Source organism: Zeugodacus cucurbitae, chromosome 5 (assembly GCF_028554725.1).
Source record: "Zeugodacus cucurbitae isolate PBARC_wt_2022May chromosome 5, idZeuCucr1.2, whole genome shotgun sequence".
Lineage (NCBI taxonomy): Eukaryota > Metazoa > Arthropoda > Insecta > Diptera > Tephritidae > Zeugodacus > Zeugodacus cucurbitae.
The window spans coordinates 35,498,104-35,520,215 of NC_071670.1; the positions used below are offsets into that span (position 1 = coordinate 35,498,104).

Below are 22,112 nucleotides of genomic sequence, written 5' to 3' on the forward strand. Positions count from 1 at the left end.
TAGCCATACAAAGATTTTAGTTCATGATCGTAATGATCGCACGAAAATGTTCACGAGTTAATTCCATTTTTTAGCCGAGATGAATTTTTTAATTCCCTGTAAATAAAACAATTCACGATTAAATGACAAAATGTTCTGAGTGATGTTATGCTAAAAAATATCAAACTTTCCAATGGAAATGTCAGATTGCACCTGGCAACACTTAGTGTTGCCTAGGCCAGAAATATATATAGCAGCCCTCGTATCTATTGAAAATGCTCCTAAAAGCTTTCATCTGTTCGATATTGTTTCGTGCTTTGTTTTCACGTATCTAAACATAGACTTGTACTGATAACTTTTTGGATAAAGAGCTATAAAGACTCGCGCTTAGATTTGACATAGAAGAAGCTTTTGCCGATCACTTTTGTTAAATTTATGTTTAGTATTAATTAGTATTATATTCTCTATAAACAAGAAAAAAATGGTTTCTGTATGCTCGATACCCATCACCCTTCTCAAATATATCCCCTTCATAAATCTTTCGTAAACCTATTTAGTTTGATACCGCTGTTGAAATATTTTTGTGATTTGAAATATTTTGCTTTTATAAATGCTATATTCAAGCCTTCTTAAACCTCTTCATTTAAATATCTATCTTGTTATAGTTTCTTTATTTTATCTTTTTTTTTAGTGTACATTTTTTAGTGCAACTCTCCTAAAAAATAATTTTCATTACAAGCTTTCTTAAAATCGTTCACTTTAGTTTTTATTTATACATTTTTGCGTTAAATTTAATTACCTAAATTTTCTACAGGTGGCAACTGTCCTAAAAGAGCTTTCACTGCAAGTTTTCTAAAACCTTTACTATTACTAAATTTTATGTTATTATTTTATCAGAATTTTCTAATTTGGCTTTGTGTGCATAACGAATGAGAAAATCTCAAAAGTTGATAACCAATGCAAGCATTTTCCTACAGACCCTCCATTCATCAGCTGACGAATGTCAAAGTACGCCGAAATTAAAACATGTGACTACCGGCATGCCCATATGCATGTGTATGTAGTACTAGTAAGAGCACTTGAAAGCGGATTAAATTGAAAGGATAATGTGAAAAAATGCTGCTTTATTGTGTTGATAGCCGCCGCCCTTGGCTACTGTTGGCAGTGAGCTCCGCTGAAACATCACAATATGCAAAAATGTATGTGCGTGCGCTTATATATCAGTGTATGTGTGTGCTAATAGCTTATAAAACAAAGGCTAAAAATATAACATATGTGTCTATATATTGTACATATGTGCCTTTATAAAGTCAAAATATGTTTTAAGTGGTCACACCCACACACACTCATTCACACTAGATACAGTCGGTGGCGTTGACATTATATTTACGGTACCTCCGAGCTGACACTTTTGACATTATGACCCAGATAATCGACGCAGTTCGTTGAGTTGGAAAATTTTTGTATCGACTAACAATAAAATACTACATGTATGAGATTGAATTATTTTTTACAAGGGGGACATACAAGCATACATACGGTTGTTGAGACATATAGTTAATATTTATGAATTACATTTTTATAAGTAGAATATTTATGTAGAGATTAATTAATTTATTTATATTTATCAATAATTAAATTTTCTTTTTTTTCAGGTGAAAATTAGCGGCAAATTTGTCAAAAAGTGAGTAAAATTTAAATAACTGTTATTAATTCTTGTTTCTACAGAAAACAGTATTGGGACTTCTTTTCTTCAAAAATCCACAGTTGTATAAGCCTTTAATAATACAGCTATTTTTGCATGTGATATATGCATGTGATGTAATTTTCAGGAAAATTCTCTTTGACGATTTCTCTTCACATTTGACAGCATTTAATTGAAATAAAAATTGCGGTCCTTGGCCATGATTGACAGACTGACAAAAAGAAAATTGCCATAACTGCACTGGAATTAATTGTCTGATGGTAATATGCCGTTGTTTCTGCATGAACGCAAATGAAAAAGTAATAACGGCACCCTGATGCCGGATCCAAGAGAGTTCGTCTGAAAATGTAAGCTCCACAGATATGCACCGTTATAAATGTAGCTAGTAGAATGCTTGCACTTGGCGTGGCACTTGAGGTTAATGCGAGTGGTGAATCTTAATTATGTTGTGATTTTCGAACATGATTGCCTTTCGCAATCACACATACATTTAACGCAAACAGCCACAAGGTAGGATATGCGCTGAATTGTTACAAAAAGTTTGCTGTCAGCACGCAAGGATTTACATTAATTTCTCAGAATATTTCCGCGTCAATTAATGAAAATGGTGACGACTGAAATTCGTGTTGCCGTTGTTGTTGTGGTTTTTACATTTTGTTCTCTGCAAATGGAAATGAATGAAATTGAAATGAGAATGAGTTTGCGCCTTCCCATCATCTTTGCTTTCGCTATTGCCAACAGATTAGTTGTTTCTCTGTTGCCAATTGGCGCTTTTTCTCTCCTGAATGTTTTTTTTGTTGTGATTTTTGTTGCTGCATTCAACGTAGGTGCATTGACATTTGCCGAAGATATTGTTAACCGGAATTTTACCCAAGTGTTTTCACCGGTTTATACAACCAATTGTTGCAAAGGTGATAGGTCTTTGTGTCTGGATATTAAGCCGAGCGTAAGCTTTGTATAAATTTTGAATTCATTGAAATAATGTATTTCTGGACAAAGAACCTTATTCTTTCGGTAAGAAATGTGAAATAATTTAAAAATAACATTATTAGAATTATTTGCGGAACTTCTTTAGACATGGATACATAAGCGATCGCTTGCAACGAAATTGTGTTGCGCAACAAATAATCGTCACAGATATCGGATCAGAACTTTATACAATTACGGCAATTATATTATCACACCGCCCGTCTACAAATCGCCGAAATTGGGCTATAAATATTCAAAACCCTGGATTCCAAACATGAGGACCTCAGGGTTTGTGACCAATTTTTTTACCGAAAATGTTTCCGATATTCTAAAGAGATTCAGAGAGAAGTTTTAACTTTCCGTAATTAACTGTGCCGAAAATGGACAAAATCGGGTCAATAGTTCCTCTAACCCCCATATACCTCCTATATGGATTTTCAAAAGTTCCGGTGGAATATATACCGTATATATCGATTAAAATGTGAGATATCATAATCTTCAATATAGTGTAGCTTGGTATAACATCTTCAAGATATTAAATCAGTCTGGTGCTGGCGTGTCACCGTGTTTTGGAAATATTAGTAAGACTTACGGAATGAGAGAGTATAATATTCGAGTAGATAAACAGTGTTTAAATTAAAAAAAAAGTAGTTAATGACGTAAATAAATACACTTTATTTTTATAATTAAGTGTAGTTAAGCAGTTATTTCCAAATAAACTGATTATTCATGCCATCTGATGGCGAGAAAATTTCAAAAGTATGGAAATATCCAATCAACTATAACGTTGTATTTGGTAAATAACTACAAAAATTTCTGCCATTTAAGTCCACCCCTAATAGACGAGACCTTTAGACCCATATCAATGTATTCAACACCATTCTTATATGTATTATACACAGCAATGTAACGCAGAGGCCATCAGCTGGCAACACTCCTTTTCACTTTTGCGTTTTCCAAATTATTTTACGCCTCATTTATTTACCCTTTTATTTGTTTGCCTACCCCCTCACACGCCTGCCGATCACTTGCACACGGCCCACATACAAACTCATTACATGCTTTCGCTTCGACAGCCATTCGCTTTGTTCGTTTTGTACGAAATCTTTTAATGCAATTTTAATTAATCACCCATAAATCATTAAAATCGAAAGAATAAATATTTGCGTTGAGCGTGATTTCAGCAGAAATTACATAATGCTGAGTAAACACAAAGAGCATGTAGGCTGCCGTGAGGCTTCACGCAGTCGCCTTTAACTATAGATTGGGTAAGAATATATAGAAACACATACATACAATACAAATGTACTACATATTTAAATACTTGCATTAAGACAAGTGCTGGAATGTAACTCTGTTTAAGCCGCTTCGTGAGTATTAAGTGGGCTGTGTCCTTGTATCATTTGTGCACCTGAAGGCAGGTATTTTTATTCGCCCAGAATGCAATAACATTAAAACAACAAGTATGTAGATAATTGTGGACTGACGTGGCGCTGCAGCAGCTGCGGTCAATCTCAGCCTTAACGAAAGCTTACTTACTGCCTCATTTACTATTCATTTGCCTGACTGTGAATGGAGCTATTGCTGCAGGTTGTGTGTGTGTTTGTTTGCGGACTTAATGTGATTACATTTTTAAGGTTTCGCAGTGGACCGCGATTGTGAAAATTAAATGCTTGAAGTGTTGCAATAATGTACAGTTTCTCTGAAAGAGTTTTAAACCAGATACTTAAATGCAGATATATATTGAAAGCACTTAGGAAACCATAACCCAATCATCATGGAAAACAAAATAATTCCATACTACATATGGTTTTACTAATGCCTTTAGCTCGTGTAGAAATCACTCTAGACCTGAAACTGCTTCTAACTAACAAAACCAAGAGACAGTTCTCCTGGGTGCCAATTTCTCATAATCTGGGTTTCGAGTTTAATATAAATAACGATTGTCCTGGAAACAATATTTGTTCATGAAATGCTTCACAGAATAATCCAAAAACAATAGAAGCGAGAGAAAACTCCGAAATTATTAGGAAATGAAAATGATCGAACAAATCTTCATTTTCAGACTTTTGTGAAATTAAGAAAAAAATCTGAGTCTATTTTCTGAAACTTTGAAGAGGTTTTTCAAATGAATGTTTCTTTCGGTGTTTCAAGGGGTTCATCCGCAGTTAATTTTTAGCAAAGATCAAAATTTATTGTGCTGGATATTCGTATTATCGAGTTGTTTGGTTGGACCTCGTTGGTTGGTAATAGTCGTTATAGGAATTAAAGACGGAGGTCTGTGTGATTTTAAATTTTAAATGTTTGGGTATCTGCTTCTCATAAAGTCGAGAGCCTAGGGACTTGCAAATGCTTTCGTGTTCTTAAGGTATTTCGGCATTAAATACGGGCTTCATTCTTTCTTGCCTAATGTACACTACCCATTATTAAGTAAAGTCAGACCCGTTGGAAGTCTATCCTTAGTTTTACAACAATTTATAAAATCGAATATTCTTTGTAGGAAGGAAAAAAATCCAAGCACAGTGACAAATTCAGTTTTGTGGCCAGCTATGTTATATAATTCTAGAACACTACCTTTGCTAAACAAAAAATATTTATTCCTGATTCCCATCCCTCAACAATTTTCAGCTCCTTCCAATTCCAATAGTATAATAGATATAGTCATAGTTAAATTTCTTCAAATCTCCAACTCATGCATGACGAAGAAAATACGAAGACTAAACTCAACTTATGCTAATAACTGAAGCCACAGTCTGAAAAGCACAAAAAATATAACGGTACTTGTGCTAAACTCATATAAGAAGTTGTAAAAATTTAATGTACAGTAGCGCAATAAATATAACTGACCATTGATTTTGATGTGCGTGGTAATATTTATGCGCAGTTATATAACTGATTGCTGAAAGCGACTCGTAAAAATCATCGTAGATATAATAGGACTATTAAATTTATTTTCCTAAATAAGCAAGCATATACTATTTATCTTTATATAAATGTACAAACCACAATTTTAGTAGTTAACTAATTTATTTACTCAGCAAAGTTTTTTCATGATGAAATGAAAGTTAGAAAGTGAGGTTAGTTACCTTTACGAATACTTCTACTAACGGTACAATATTTAAAAATTAACAAAATATGACATTTTTCGGCAAAAAAGATTATTATTTGCCAACAAGAATTAGACCTATTGCTAATTTAAGCGACAAATACAACAACAACGAGAAAACACTAAAAACTTTCTCGTAACACAGTTTAATTAATGTCGAAAATAAAAAGCCTCTAAGCAAACAAGCGAAATGTTCCTAAAAGCCTCAAATTTATATGTGTGTATGCCTGTAAATTTGTTATCGTAAAAATGCCAAAATAAATGCGCTGAACGACAGACGACGAAAAATGTCGCTTTCCACGTCATAAACTTTGCCGCAAATAGCATTTGACATCAAGATGTGATGCCACGGATCATTATAATGTACAAGTAGCACGCATAAAATGTGTAAAGGAGCACAAAAACACGCTGTAAGGCGGGATGTTGTTCGGGTGGAAGCGAATTTCAGGATAGCAAGTCTAGGTAGCCTTTATAAGAACATGTTGTATGACACAGAATCTACTAAATTCTTCAAGATATTCTCTTTAATCCATGTAGGTTGGCGAACTCAAGGAAGTTGAAAATATTTTTGGGTGTTTATAGAGATATAATACACTTTCGAAAAACTCATGAATCGAACTCAGTTTTCCACAGTAAAGAGCTAGGAACCCGTTTTATCATACTCAGTTCCATTCCTGCTATCATGGCGTGCTTCCAGATCATGAGATGTTCTTCTACGCTGCCCTGTTGTTGTGAGAGAAAATATGCTCTCTCGCCAATTCAATGGTCAGGTGAATTCCGCTTCTGAAACGACAGATTAATTGAAGAGCTTACACTATGAACTAGTCCTCCATTCACCGTATTCGCTACTCTTGATCCCCGACGTCATATCCTCTTACATAAATACAAAAAGAGGCGCGATATACTTCAAATGATCTAGTCCAAATGGGAATAAACCGCTATTTTGAAGTCTTCAAAGCTTCACACTAACGAATAGCAAAGAATAAAGCAGAATTTTCATTACAAAAAAATGTTTTTCCATAAAATTTTAGACCCACAACAGCAAAATACATTGCGCAATATATGACTCGCGACCATAAAATATTCACACGAGCGAATTTTTATAGCATTTTTATTTTATTTCTAACTTGCTTTGCTTTGCGCTAGTTCCAGAGAGATAGTATGGCGCATAGGTAAGTGAAAGCTTAGCTTAAGTATTTTATTATCGAAATGAGTAAAGTAGTAAATAAAAATATCACCTACTTAAGCATTATTTATCATTCTGCTTTCATTTCGACATTCTCAATGTTGTCAGGTTTTAGGCATAGAGTTTTAAAATGCTTTCAAATCTTAAGTAATGTCACCTTAGTAAAAATCCCAAATGGTTCCAAACTAGTCAGGTGGTTATCTCTTAAAGTAATGAAATATTAAAATAAAATTATTGTCTCAGTAATATAAAGCTGCGACACAAGCGCAATAAACAACGACGTACAAATTTACACTGTCACATTTTGGCAAATTGAGTGACAATGCCAAGATGACAGCGATAGCGACAAAACTAATGAGAATGGTTTACAGACACGAATATTTATGAAAAATAAAGAATAAAACAAAACTCCATTACTACACTATTGCGCTTTAATATTACTTATTACAACATATACAAATTGCCTCCATCTCAATGAGTTACATGCATATTCATATTGGTTACGTATACGCCATGCCGCACATGCGGTGCTTGGTTTCTCACCACATTCTTCTGTTGCCAACCGCACTTTTTTGACTGTCTCCCGTCTGCTACGCCTTGTAGGCGCATAAAGCATACAAAATTTGACAAGATGTCGCATGGCTTATTCATTTATTAATTTATTGCTTTTTAAACGCGACAGTCACATTCCCATTACCATGCCGCCGGCGGGCATTTAAATTGAAAGTGACTGATTAATACAATTGTGTATATATGTGTATGTATTATATGCCTGTATGTAATAAACATAATATATATAAATGAATGTCCAAAGCATAACTGTGCATATTTATATATATATTTTATATATATTCCAACACACTTGTTTATGTTTTCCTCTGCTTCCATAAATCTCGAAAAAACTGCGAAATAAATTTAAATATCGTTCAGCATAATCTTGACACATCTGAAATGTCTGTTGCGAGGTCTTAAACAAGATTTTAACTCAGCGATAGCGCCAAGAGAAATGTAGCATGTGTAAGAAATGAAAGCGACAGTAATTCACATTATGACAAAGAAATACAAATCAGCGTAAAAGTCAGTTTAGCTCTTAGACCTAAAGGTGACAGCTGTTATTTCGGGAAAAAAATTCTTTGAATATTCAATAACACATGTATATATATATGTACATACAATTATAATAATATTTATGTTATAGATGTAAAATTGTATCTGAAATTCTTATAAGAAGCTGTAACTTATAGATAGTTCTCAAGGACTAACGATAGGGTACACAAAATTGTTTCTACTCATATAATACTTAAAAAGCGTTTTTACATCAACCGATTAGGCTTGTTGATGGAAATGTGAAGTTTTCTCTTACAAAAAGATCCAAATTATTAATAACTTAGACCCCATTAACGGAAGTGGCAAGAGAAACAAGTGCAAGGCAAACAAAGCAAATGGCTTTCTCTTAGAGCCAAACCCACAAACAAACCACAATTGGATGAATTAGGCAAAATAGCAAATAGCAGCAACAACAACAACAACACAAGCACTTAACAGCCTTTGGTAAACCCTACAAATAACTAAATTCTAATAAAATTATTGAATACAACAGAGAGCAAGAGCAATATGCAAATTATGATTGTTGCTCATATTTTATGCACTCAAACACGCACACACCCACTCACACCCGGCCACATTTAGATATGTATATATAATATGCGCCAACCATTACTTAACCGCTAACACTTTTGGATAACCGCGAAACGGCACTTCAAAAACATCTACAACAACGACAACAAACAACCATTATGTATATATTAAAACATAAGCGTGAATTGCCTAAAATACATCAACAACAAAAGCAACAACAACAATAACAAGGATTGGGGACTTTACAGAGAAAATAAGCTCAAGTGTGAATGGCAAGCCACAGCAAAGCAATCAATTCCGGGCGTACGCCAAGCGCCCAACGAGCGCGCAATGGGGTAATCAGTGTAGCTCACAGCAGCATTGCTTAATACACTGCAGAGCAGCAAAATCGATTTTGCGATAGTGTGTGGCTTGAAATTTTACGGTGGTTTTACGAGTGCGTTGATGCGGGGTGTGGTAAACTCAAAAGCCAGCCTCATTATCAACGCCCTTGTCGTATAATTTTCAGCATAATTTACGTTTTTATGACAAATGATTTTGCCAGCAAATATTTATGAATTCATAAATTTCGCTAAATGCGAAAATTCAAAAATGCGCCAAATTCACAAAGTGATTGCGCTGCGGCCCAACATCATATCCGGCCGCCAGTATGCTGCCTGGTGATTGGTGCGGTGAGACGCAAATAATTTTCAATGTAAAATTAATCGGGGATTCATGGCATAAAATAAACGAGTGCGGCAATGACAAAAGAGCTGCCATTGAATAAAGATGAGTACCATACGTGGGTGGGTGTGTGTGTGTGTGTGTGCGTGCGCGCAGTATGCGAGCGCAATTGGAGCGCATCGAAAGCTTTCGAGCATATTTACTTAGGTTTCACGCACTGCTTCGCTTCGCATACAATACAACCTTACGCCGCGATTCATGCCAGCAGTGCCTTAGAACTTCGATTCAATGAATATTTCAAAAGTCGCGCCTCATCGCACAAACACAACAAACTGAAAGGGGGAAAAGTGGCGGTGCACAGTGTGTTGTTTTTCTCAACTATTAGTCTAAAAACTAAGAAATGGTAGAGAAATTGAACCAAAAAACTGGATCAAACATAACTGACCCAGCTAAAAAAACTGGTTCAAACCTAACTGACCCAGCTGCTCTTCAAAGCTAAGAAAAAACAAGTAAGGAAAGGCTAAGTTCGGGTGCAACCGAACATTTTATACTCTCACAATTTATTGAAGAAATTTAACCAATTCATATATGCGGAATAAAGCTCACCGTATTTTTTAAAAACCTATAATTAGGTATATGGGAGCTAGGAGAAGATACTTTTGAAAAACCTACACATACCCGATTTTAATAATTTTTGGAACAGAGACACACTATTAGAAGAAAACAATTTCCTCTGAATTAAATTGAGATATCTGAGAGATTTACCCAAATTTTCGGTTAAAATTTATCCTTAATCGCTGATTTCAACATGTTCGATATCTAGGGCCTTGAAAAGTTATGGTCCGTTTTCGACAATTTTTTCACAAGTGAAGCCAGAGATGATATGCACTAATTGTGTAAAGTTTTATTCCGTTATCTTCATTGGTTCCTTATGTTTACATTATAAAGTGAAGGAATAAGATGGATTTCAAAATTGAGTTATAAGGAAAGTAGTAGTGGCTGTGAACCGATTATAAAATAGAAAAATATTATATATCGAATTTCATTCGAATCAATCGAGTAGTTCCTGAGATATGGTTTTTGACCCATAAGTGAGCCATGCCACGCCCATTTTCCATTTTGTAAAAAAATCTGAGTACAGCTCCCTTCTGCTATTTCTTCTGCAAAATTTAGTGTTTCTGACGTTTTTCCTTAGTTAGCTACCCCACTTTTAGTAATTTTCAACCTAACCTTTGTATGGGAAGTGGGCGTGGTTATTATCCGATTTCAACTATTTTCATGCTGTGTGGTGGGGTATGTAAGAGAACCGAGTGCAGAAAGTTTGGTTTATATAGCTTTATTGGTTTGCGAGTTAAATACAAATAAACGATTTGTGGGCGGGGACACGCACACTTCCTCAAAAAAATACATCCAAATATGCTCCCTCCTAGTGCGATCCTTTATTCCAAATTTTACTTTTATATCTTTATTTATGGCTTAGTTATGACACTTTATGTGTTTTTGGTTTTCGCCATTTTGTGGGCGTGGCAATGGTCCGATTCTGCCCATTTTCGAACTTGATCTTCTTATGGTGCCAAGGAATATTTGTGCCAAGTTTCGTCAAGATATCTCAATTTTTACTCAAGTTACAGCTTGCACAGACGGACAGACGGACAGACATCCGGATTTCAAATCTACTCGTCACCCTGATCACTTTGGTATATATGACTCTATATCTGACTCGTTTAGTTTTGGGTGTTACAAACAACCGTTATGTGAACAAAACTATAATACTCTCTTTAGCAACTTTTGTTGCGAGAGTATAATAATATTCTGAAAATCTTTTGTAAAATACTCTTAAGAAAGCTATTCACAATTCTTAAAATCGGTGAAGGACCATGCGTTCTTTTCATAAAAGGATTTTTTCTAATAGAGTTTATAAGAAAAACTCGTGTTTTATTTTTGTAATTACTTCGCATAAGCCTTAAATGTAAATATATACTAAAGTTTTTAAAAAATTAGAAACGAAAGTGTTGAACTTGAAATTTGAACACATTCAATTTTGATTTATATCATATATATGCTTCTTAGGTTTAAAGTAGTCTAAATCCAATCCAATTATTGTAAATTTAAATAAACTCAAACAAGTTGCTTTCATTATTTAATGAATTGAAGAAAAATAATTCATTTTATTCCAAAGGTCAAAGGACACAGCTACGAATGGGTATTTTACACTGGATACTTTTAGCCGTCGTCTAATAATTTGTACTAGAGTCAATAGAGACGGAGGCAAGCACTATCGATAAGGAATGTGGCGGAAAAATCAAGAAGAGTATAGAGAGACAGTTTCATGGTCAGGAGTCCACTGATTGTCGGGTCATTTACAAAGACATAAATCGTGTATAATGTGGAGAATTCATCTACTAATCTCACGAAAGAAAAAAAATCTATATCGCTATATCTAAAAACAATATTTCTGAAAACTAATTGACAATAATAAGCAGAGAAGAACATTTCATGCCAATAAATTTAAATATTGAAAGAATTCGGGTGAAGGACACTACCTCCTTTAAGATTTGAGTTTCGAAAGTGCTATCAAGCCGGAAATATATTAATCCCCTTAGTAATATTACTAAATAATTGAAATTCGATCCATCAAAAATTGATTTTTTCACACTGTGCGGCAACGTAAAATAATAAATACAACAATAATACAGGCAATATGCTGTAAACCATACAACGTTTACAAATAACGAGCAGCAATAAAAAGCTAATAAAAACAATTGTACAAGTTATAAACAAGCTGTTAGACAAAAAAGCCGCAAAAACAAAACGACCGAGCACCAGCGCATAGCCACCGAAACATTACGAAAGAGATAGGTAGGGTGAGCGGAAGCGGCAGTTATTTGAACAGAAGCAACGAGGCGGCAATTGCCTAATGACAAACTAAATGGTATAATTCAAAAATCTCTATGATGATATATTTATTTATGTAAGCCGAGCAAAAATAACAAGCTGATATCGCAAATAATATGTATTTATGTAAATGTTCGAACAACAAGTTGGCCTTGTTGTTCGAAATGTTGGAACATCTGTTGCGTTTCTGTCACTCACTCAGCCCCAGAGCCGACGTTGACCCTGTGGGCGTGCGGTGACCTTTGAGCGCTCCATTTACTTTGCACAGCGCACAATTAGTGCCTTACTTTGCCTTTTAATGTCCGCTCGGTGCAAAGTTGATAGCCTGCGTTGGGATAAGTTGCACCATTTTGCTTGTATTTTGCACACACACACACACAACTATTATCATCAGCTTTGTTGGCGCTATTTAAAGCTTGTACGCCCACACACACATACGCGTTTTGTAGTCATTCGAACGTAATAAATTGATGTGCCCTTATCAATTTCCATTCCATTTGGCAATTAGGATGGTCAGCGTGCTCAGGCGTTGTCATAATTTTATACTTTACAGTTAGATATTTACCGCAATAACACATAATTCATAAATATGTATGTACTACAGGTTTTTATAATATCCCTGATAATGATTCAGCTGTGGCTTAAAACTAGTTGGAGCTGATAATATATGAATAACCTCGATGCATATCTAGGGACTAGTAAAAATTCTTTGTATTAATTATGATGGAACATAATACCTAGAACAGTGGTTATTGTGGAAATTATGGACCTATCAGAAAATTTGTTCAGCCTTATATTCCCAGTTTCAGTGTTGTTCTGGAGAAAACTAGAGCTTGTCATTATATAACGATGAAGCTTTGAAACTCCCACAAACCTTAAAGTTTACAGAATGTTATTTTAGGTGAGAGAGAGGTATATTCCGACTGTAAAAAACATCCGGCCTACCAATTTTTATAAAACAATGTAGTTTCTAACAAACCTTACCGCTGGTGGGGGGCAATGATAGACTTGCATTGAGTGAGAATTTAATTCATTCTCAAATGTTAAAACTAGCTATTTCAAATATTTCTTACCGCTGGTGGGGGAAAATAAGTGATAGTCTAGCCTTATTGAGAAATTATTTCATTCTAGTTTTATTTTCATTTTGTCACTGCTTAAATACAATTTTTGAATATATCTTAAGAAACTAATTGTATGTGTATGTGTGTATGTCTATATGTATATTTTATATGTTGCACGATAAGGGGTTATTTCAAATGCACACAAGCAATTGCCCAAATGTATTTTTATAACCAATAGGTTATCTTGTGCATACATATAAATATGTTTGTTTATTAATAGTTGAGTGCATGCGTGTTGCATATTAATGCATATATGTTTATGTGTTTATTTATGTATACAAATTTATGTTTTTATATGTAGCTCCTCGGATTTGCTAAGGCATAAAAGAATGCATGTTCAATGATATTTGAACACCGACTGCTCTATAAATATGAAGAATCGAACTCTTGTACTTAATAATTCAAAATAATTTCCTAATTGCTTCCACTTTCCAATTCTTTTAACAAATGGAATATTTAGTATATAAAATTTATATGTATGTATGTATGTGATTGGCATTGAAACCGTTTAGCAGGTTATAGCCAAATCGATGATAGCGCGCCACTCCTCTCTTTTCCTCGCAGTTCGGCGCCAGTTGGAGTTCCCAAGTGTAACCAGGTCGCTCTCCACCTGGTCCCTCCAACGTAGTGGAGGCCTTCCCCTTCCTCAGCTTCCTTCGGCGGGTACTGCATCGAACACTTTCAGAGCTGATCGAAAGGGGGGTGTCTCATCCGAGGCTTTCGTCGATATTTCATTGGTACTTCGTTTTTATGTGGTGGATCCCAAACGCTACGCACTACCGCAGAAGTGGGTTCGCCTACTCACCTCAGCTCGCCTTCAAACGGATGTTTGTTAGCTACCCAGAAGATACTTGGGCTAAAACCGGAAGTCGTGAGCTGCTTGTGGAAAAGAACCGTTTCTGGCCACTCCCAAGTGAATGACAATCAAAAATTTTCTAAAGACTAAGGGGTTACGGATGAATAAACCGGCAGACACGAGTTAATCGCTTAATCTCCATATTTTCCAGAAAGGTTAAAATGTTGGAGATTATGTTCGTAAGTTTTTAACTCTCCCGAACAACCGTTAGGTAAACAGTAACTCACTATCATATTAACTAAATAGTTAATAAAAAGCGAATTAAGGATTTAACTTTAAATTTTGATTACTCCTGATTGAAATAATCACTCTACATACACTCTTATATTAAATTAGAAATTTTCACATTCCACTCTCCACTCTGTTTCTACGAAAATTGATTATGTTGACCGTTTATCAAATTAATTGAAAACTTCAGAGACTTGCTCCAAAGCATTAAGGCAACAAAAAGGAGAATAACTGGCGACCGAAAACTCCTAGATACTTGTATATATGTATGTATGTATGCTTACCCTCATGCGTTCGATTGTAATATTGGTTATTGTTGTACGGAACGCCGTTAGTCCGCCATTGGCCGGGCGCTGTGTCCTCCATTTCGCTCCATTTGGGTATTTCAATTAAACCAATACAATGAATTGCAAATAATTAACGCTAATGGCAGACTTTGTCAAGTTAAGTGTCAGCAGCAACAACAACAAAAACTGCAACCAGCTGGTTGGTAGTCTAGCAAATTTTCGAATTCGAATTTAGTGCTGTTGTTGTTGTTGGCCGAGTGTAAAACAGTTTGTTAGTGGATTTTGTAGCGCGACACTTGAAAGTTAGCGAACGGCGCTTTGTTGCACGTACAGTTGCTGCCACATACATACAGCGTGTGTGTGTAGCGAAAGAAATTGTGGCTGGCAGCGCCTTTATGGCAAAGGATTACTACCCTCTCTCGCTTTCTCCCTCCTCCCCCCCAAACTAATTCTCATACAGACATTATTTCCATGTTTGCCACTTTGCCTCTTTATGTATATGCTACTTCGTTTTGCCACACTTTGATGGCAAGTGTTGGAGCAAGAAAAAGTTGCCATTTACTATAATCAATGTGCTTACTTAAATAAGTTTGTGTGTGTGTGTGTGTGCCGTATAAACATTTGGAGTGGCAGTAACGACAAAAGCAGTAGCGGTAAGCCTGTAGCAACTTGCCAAGCCAAGTGGGAACAACAACAACAGCAACGGCAACGAGCAACAACACTTTGAGACTAGTGCAAAACTTTGTCCTTTACAAAACTTTTGGCTAAGTTACAACATTGCACCGTTATTATTATTATTGTTGTTGTTGTTGTTATATAGTTTTGTTGGCGCTTGCAACAATTATGTTGGCAAGTTGGCAGCAATAACAATGGCAAACAACAACTTTAACGAGTGCAATGTGCATGGGGAAAATATCCAACGGGAATATGGGGTTGACACACACACACACACACACACACACACGCGGAAGCAAACACGCACACATAAGGAAAACATTTGTACACATGTGTGCATTCGTGTGCCGTCTATTCAGCACGTTTAACGAAGCATAAAACTGCATTGTTTTGTTGCAAGCACCACTATTGTTGTTTTTGTTGTTGCTGTTGCGGCTTTCACTATCGTTTGTATTCAACATTGGCGCTTAAAAGAAAGCCGCCGACAGCCGTCAGCGGATTTTCAGCTCTCATTTTCTATTTTTTTCTTTCTCTAGAGCTATAAGCAGTCCGCGGGAGCGGTGTTGCATTCAACCGGAAGACGCAGAAGGGACTATATCCGCGCGTTGTTTTGCCGCATAGACCTTACACATGTTCACATATGTGTCTCTGTAGGTGTTTGTTGCACAAAAGGCCCACTTTGTTTTCTACATTGTGGCTTTTACTTTAGTGCCACAAGTTGACAGCTGCTGTTGCCATCCACCGCCACCGAACAGGCAGAGTCGAACGGCCGTGGCTGTTGTTGTGGTTGTTGTGAGTGCATTTATTTACTATTTGGCTAATTCGTGTTGCCACATGTGGTAGCTTTTAAAACAATAACAGTTAAAAAAGTTTCACATGCCATGCAGTCGGCTGGTCGTGCTCTTCCCTCCTGCGCGCCTCTGTGTCCTTTTCCGGCTGACACTTTCGTTGAGCTCAATTTGTGTCGACGTCGCTGGCTTACTTTAATTGCTGCCACGTCAATAGATTATGCCATTGTTTTTAATGTAATTGCTCCCACTGGAAATTATTGTTATTCTTTTCGGTTGATATGCCTCTGAGGGTGTGGTATTCCATTATTTATGTGTTGGTTTATTACTGAGTCATTATAGGCTTTAATATTAAGATATTTGTTTGACTTAGGCTCAAAGGAATTGTAGGTGAAGATAGAACAAAAGCAAGAAAATTCTTAAACATTTCTGTTATAAATATCAGTTTCATCAAGATATCTCACTCACTATCTTTGACTCGTCTCGTCACCCTGATCATTTTGATATACATAACCTTATATCTAACTCGTTTAGTTTTACGTCTTACAAACGACCGTTATGTGAAGAAACCTATAGAGAGTATCTCTTAGTAACGTTGTTACGAGAGTATAAAAAAAATAAAATTGAAAATGAGGTCGAGGAAATTTTTTTTTTATAAAATTGGTCGCATCTTTAATGAAAATAATAAGCCCCTGAACTTGTTTCAAAAAAATATAAGAGCTTCTCAAAAACATGTATCAATCGCCCCAAACTGAGTATAAAAGATAGTAGTAATATTACAATATTTTTCATAGGTCACACCCCTCACTCACCTCAGTTTAAACATTATTTTCGCAAATTCCCCAGGAAAGTGCTTTTCATCAGAAATTATGCCCATAGTTAAATAAAACTTAAGACATCTTGGTGCATTTAACCTCAAAACAAGTTTTAAAGCCCACGCCAACTACTCCTTTAACTATAATTTTTTAATAGAAAACAAGTTTTGTCATGTTATCTTTTGAAAAAAATTAGAAATAAGACACTGAGAGAAATTATTGCTTGAAATTTGAAATCCTAAAATATTTATTTCAGCATTTAATATATGTATTATAAAATTTTGGTTTTATATATATAATTTTGGTTTTTTATAATGATTTTTATTTGAGCAAAAAAATGAACCACAACATCACGAATAACACATGTAAACACCACTCCATTCGCAGATCCTCTTTGCCGTCAACACTCCGCGGCATCGTATTTAGTTTTGAATAATGAAAAGCAGTGAATACAGAGCTTCCATTTAATTGCGGCGAACACCTTGTCAATAGTAAATCAATTGCATCGGACCCACAAAGCCTACAAGTCACAATGCCGCTATTCATGATATGAGTTTTATAGCCGGAGTCAAAGAAACATCGAAAAAATTGCATATCGACCACTTCTATATATGGGCAATTAAATATTTCGCTCTGTTCAAAAGTCAATAAGTAACGATTTGAGCCATCCGGAAATTGGAAGACAGCGTATGAATCGTTCACATTCGCGATTATATCCTTATTGTCGGCCAAAATTTCTGGATAAAGACTATCACAAATTCGCTTGAGGTGTATTTCTTCCAACGATATACAGTCGGCAGAATAGTCGTATTCAGTCCGCTCACCGTAGTCAATGAAGACATCATAACTAATATCACTTTTCTCTTTACCAGCCACACAAAGTATTGGAAATACTATTATAAACAATTTACGAAAATATTTCATTTCCACAATATTTAATTTCAAACATTTCCAAACAGAACAAATATTAATATGTATAATTATATTTGACTATAATTCCCAGGTTAGTTTAAATCAAGTTTCGCTAATTTTTCTTTATTCGACAGTCGACTTTGGTGGTTGACTTGTTCAACAAGTAGATTTGAAGACAGTGCAACTTTTGTGATTCGTTCGTGTTACTACAAAATAGTGCATTCTTTAGAAACTCTATAAACAAAGTACTTTGTTATGTTATTAGAGTAATGGTTCTAGAAAGATGTTGAATACTCTCTTTAATTATGCATAACAATTAACAATTAGTTAAACAAGTAAGGAAACGCTAAGTTCGGGTGCAACCGAATATTTTCACAACTCTCGCAATTTATGGATGCATTTTTTTAAGATAACACAATTTGACCCATATATTCAACATAAATAGTATATGAGGACCGACTTTTATTGAAAATTTCGCCCAATATCGACCGTCTCATGATGCCAAGAAATATGTGTAGTTTCATTAGATATCTCCGTTTTTACTCAAGTTATAGTTGCTCAGACGGACGGACAGACATCTGGATCTCAAATCTAATCGTCACCCCGATCACTTTGGTATATATAACCCTATATCTAACTCGTTTAGTTTTAGCTGTTACAAGCAACCGTTATGTGAACAAAACTATTATACTCTCTTGGCAACTTTGTTGCGAGAGTACAAAAATTAACATTTAGTTGTGTGATGTTTGCATTTTAAATCTAATAAAAGCAACAAAATAACTTTGAATTTATTGGTAATCTGTAGAACACTTTCCAGGAATTTGTCGCGGTATAGTCATTTCATTAATAATCCACTGCATTTCACCAGAAAATTTATTAAAGCATTAGAGACATGAGACAATCCTGACAAGCAGAATACTGGCATAAATGGAATATTTTTATTCCTTTTCACATTTTTTTCAGAATTTTCCATCAAGATTCAGAAATTGAGCTAATACTTGAATGAAGATAATATGAAGCTTTTATGCTTGTCCGAAGCTTCGTTAAAGTTGCTCTAATCATGAATTTCACATTTCGTTTGAGGGTTATTAATGTGTTGGGAAACCTTTTCAAAACTATATGTACATAAGAAATATTGGAAAATAACAACCCTTGCGCAATACATTGCTTTTTTTCGCGGGTAGGTTGAGGTAGATTAATAGACTGATCTTCGTTACAGTAATCAAGAAGTATCCCAGATTCGACAAGATTTTTTTATGTTGGTTCTTACACGTGTATATGGCTTTAATCAAAATGAATTGCTCTTCAAATATTTCCAATATTAAAAAGAAAGTTCGAACTGCTGCTGTTCGAACTGATCTGCTGAGACAAAAAAAATATAGTTTGTTTGTCATTTGAATAAAACGACATAGGCTTCCAAAAACATCAAGTATGTTCTCACTATTTTTTTAGATTAGATTGTTTTATCAAAGGAAGTACAATTCTCTGAAAGTCCTCATAGTTAGTGGCTTAGACATTCAGATCGTCACATTTTCAAATATTTTTCCAAACCAACGCACTTTTTGACTTGAAAAAAATCGCTTATTCTAACCTTGTATTTGCTATATGAATTTCTCTTGTAATTTTTCAATCTATAAGCTAAACATGTAACCTTCTTTATCTCATAATTAGTCATGTAATTTGCAAAGCGTCATTTCCTCAAAAAGAGAGAACATCCGGTAAGACCCTACAAAACGGAGGAAAACTAAAGCAACTTACTAAAACTTCCTACTTTGAAATGACACCGATGAAGCGAAAAGGTTTAGCTGGGAGAGTAAAAATAGAAGTAAAAGCAACAACAAAAGTGAAAAGTGATATCAAAAGCAAAAGCAAAAACAAAATGGCGGAAACATAAAAATGGTCATAAGACTATGCTCACGCACATATGACAACAAACTGAAACGTGTTAAAAAACTTGCCACTACAACAACAATGGCAACAGCAACAGCAAAAGCAGCTTAAACACTAGTACAATAACAACACTTCAGCAACTACAACGGAAGTTCATGAAAGTTTCATTAAGGACTTGCGACAATTTCCGTTTCGAGTAAGACAATCTACCAAATGGGTTTTGAGCAACACGCCGAAACAATTGCTGCGAGATAAAGAAATGGAAAAGGCAGCAAAAAAAACGAAAACAACAGCAACAACAACAAAAGAGCGCACACGCACAAAAGACGAACAATTTCAAAGAGCGAGGAAACAAGTGCAGATATAACATGTCTGGAGCACACTTTTTTTTGGACCAAACTACCAGCCAGCTTTTTGTGCACAGTCCGCTGCAGATGCTGGCTGAAATAGAGAAAGAAAAAGAAAAAATAGAGAAAAAAACAACAACAGAAACAGAAACAGCAAGCAAATGTGAAACGCAATAGACCAACGCTTCCTGTCCAAATAGTCATTTTCATTTCAAACGCAAGAGTGCATACTTGAACTGGCCGGTGTGGAGAATTAAGGGAAGGCAGAAGAAAGCGAGCGAAAATATGTAAGACATGAAATTAAGATAGCAAGCGTGTGTACAAAGCGAGGCGGAGGATACAAAAATAGAGGAAAGTGCAGAAAATGCATAGCGCTGCAGTTAAAGAAAGCACAAGGATATAATCGAAAACCAGCAAGCAAACAGAAAAAGAAGCGAGAGCAACTTGTAGAAAGAGCAGAAAAAAGCAGACAAATGCTATTACTTGATCGCACATGCATATGCGCACAAATTGAGTATAATGCTGATAGCATCTGTTGAAATGAAGAAACAAGTAATCAACACATATCGCTCGGCAGCCCCCAAAGCGTTGACCGAATGCAACAAGCAGCACAAACAGCACATAGCAAACAGCAAGATGAAGAATTCCATTTCACAGACGTCAATACAATGCCTGGACTCACACTCACACAACATCCCACATAAACTTAAACCAAGCAATCAATGTCCAGCAGCTATTTGCTTTCTGTACAAAAAACGATCGGAAAATGCAAAAAAAGTGAAAGCTTAGAAGATAAGCGAAAATAAATAGAAATAAAGTATAAAAATTTTCGACTGAAAAGGCACACACACAGCACTTGTTTGACATTCTCAAACGATTTTTGTCAGTTCAATACAAGCTTCAATCATACTTCCACATATTTTCTAGAGAAATTCTTCAGTGTTTGATTAAAGTGCGATGGCGTGCAGTTAATTAAGTGATGCTCAGATACAGTGGGCCAGCTCTAATTAACAAAGCTCAAGCTGTATGCCTCGTTTGCTTAATCAAGTTAGGTTTCTTTGATGATTAACAGATGTGCGTAATTAAGGTGATCACACCAAAATTAGATTGAAGCTTTGACTAGAGCTTTCACTGGAAAACTTTTAGAATTAACTTTTGACAAAAACTTTCACTGAAAAGCTTTTAATTCACTCCAATTTGAATAGTATATGAACACTACTAATCGTATGTGTTAATAAATGTTTGGTAATCCAAAGAGTTGCCAAATTTTGTTCTATAATATGGTCCAATTATGTTACGTATACCCGAACACCGGGTGTGAGTTATATCCTTAGTGAACTAATCGAATTCAACTGTTCAAATAAGATCGCCCTGATTTTGGTAGGGACTCACTGAACTCTAATCTAACTTTTGTTAATTAGACTCTCGTTCGATAGAAGGTCTAGGTCTCCCTCTCAGTATGTTAAAACTCTTTCTTGACATAGGTCCCCAAAACAAATTGGTTTCGATCAGATAGTCCCAGTCGGTGTAGTCCTTGCCGCTAGAGATCACTTACAATGCATGGGGGATGGGGTCATATGTAGAAGTTCACGCAAGTGAGGAAAGTTTCTGATTGCCATTCACTTGGGAGTGGCCAGGAACGATTCTTTTACATATGACATAACATAAGCAGCTCACGACTTCCGAGAAGGGGAATCCCGATTCTACGGTTGTGCGTAGGGTTTGGGATCCACCACATAAAAAAACCTCCTCAATGAAAAAACAATCAGAGCCTCGGAAGGAAACCCCACTTTTGATGACGACCCCTGCAAACGTTTTAAGGAACATGATTTGAGGGCATGCACCTGGAATGTCCGGACCCTTAATTGGGAAGGTGCCTCTGCCCAGCTGGTTGATGTCCTCATAAAACTAAAGGCTGACATCACCGCCATCCAAGAAGTGCGATGGACGGGACAAGGACGGACGAAGGAGGGTCCTTGTGACATCTACTACAGCGGCCATATAAAGGAGCGCAAATTCGGTGTTGGATTTGTGGTGGGAGAGAGACTCCGT

The 22,112-nt window shown here is 35.7% G+C and overlaps 1 protein-coding gene across 2 annotated transcripts in view; it reads left to right on the top strand.

The window, feature by feature from the left end:
- LOC105215500 (uncharacterized) overlaps positions 1 to 22,112 on the top strand; it is a 465,848-nt gene that overhangs the window by 138,247 nt on the left and 305,489 nt on the right. For both annotated transcript variants that reach the window (XM_054230743.1, XM_054230744.1), the window contains one exon: positions 1,635 to 1,663. The gene's annotated coding sequence lies outside the window, so the exon portion shown is untranslated. The remainder of the gene's footprint in view (positions 1 to 1,634; positions 1,664 to 22,112) is intronic.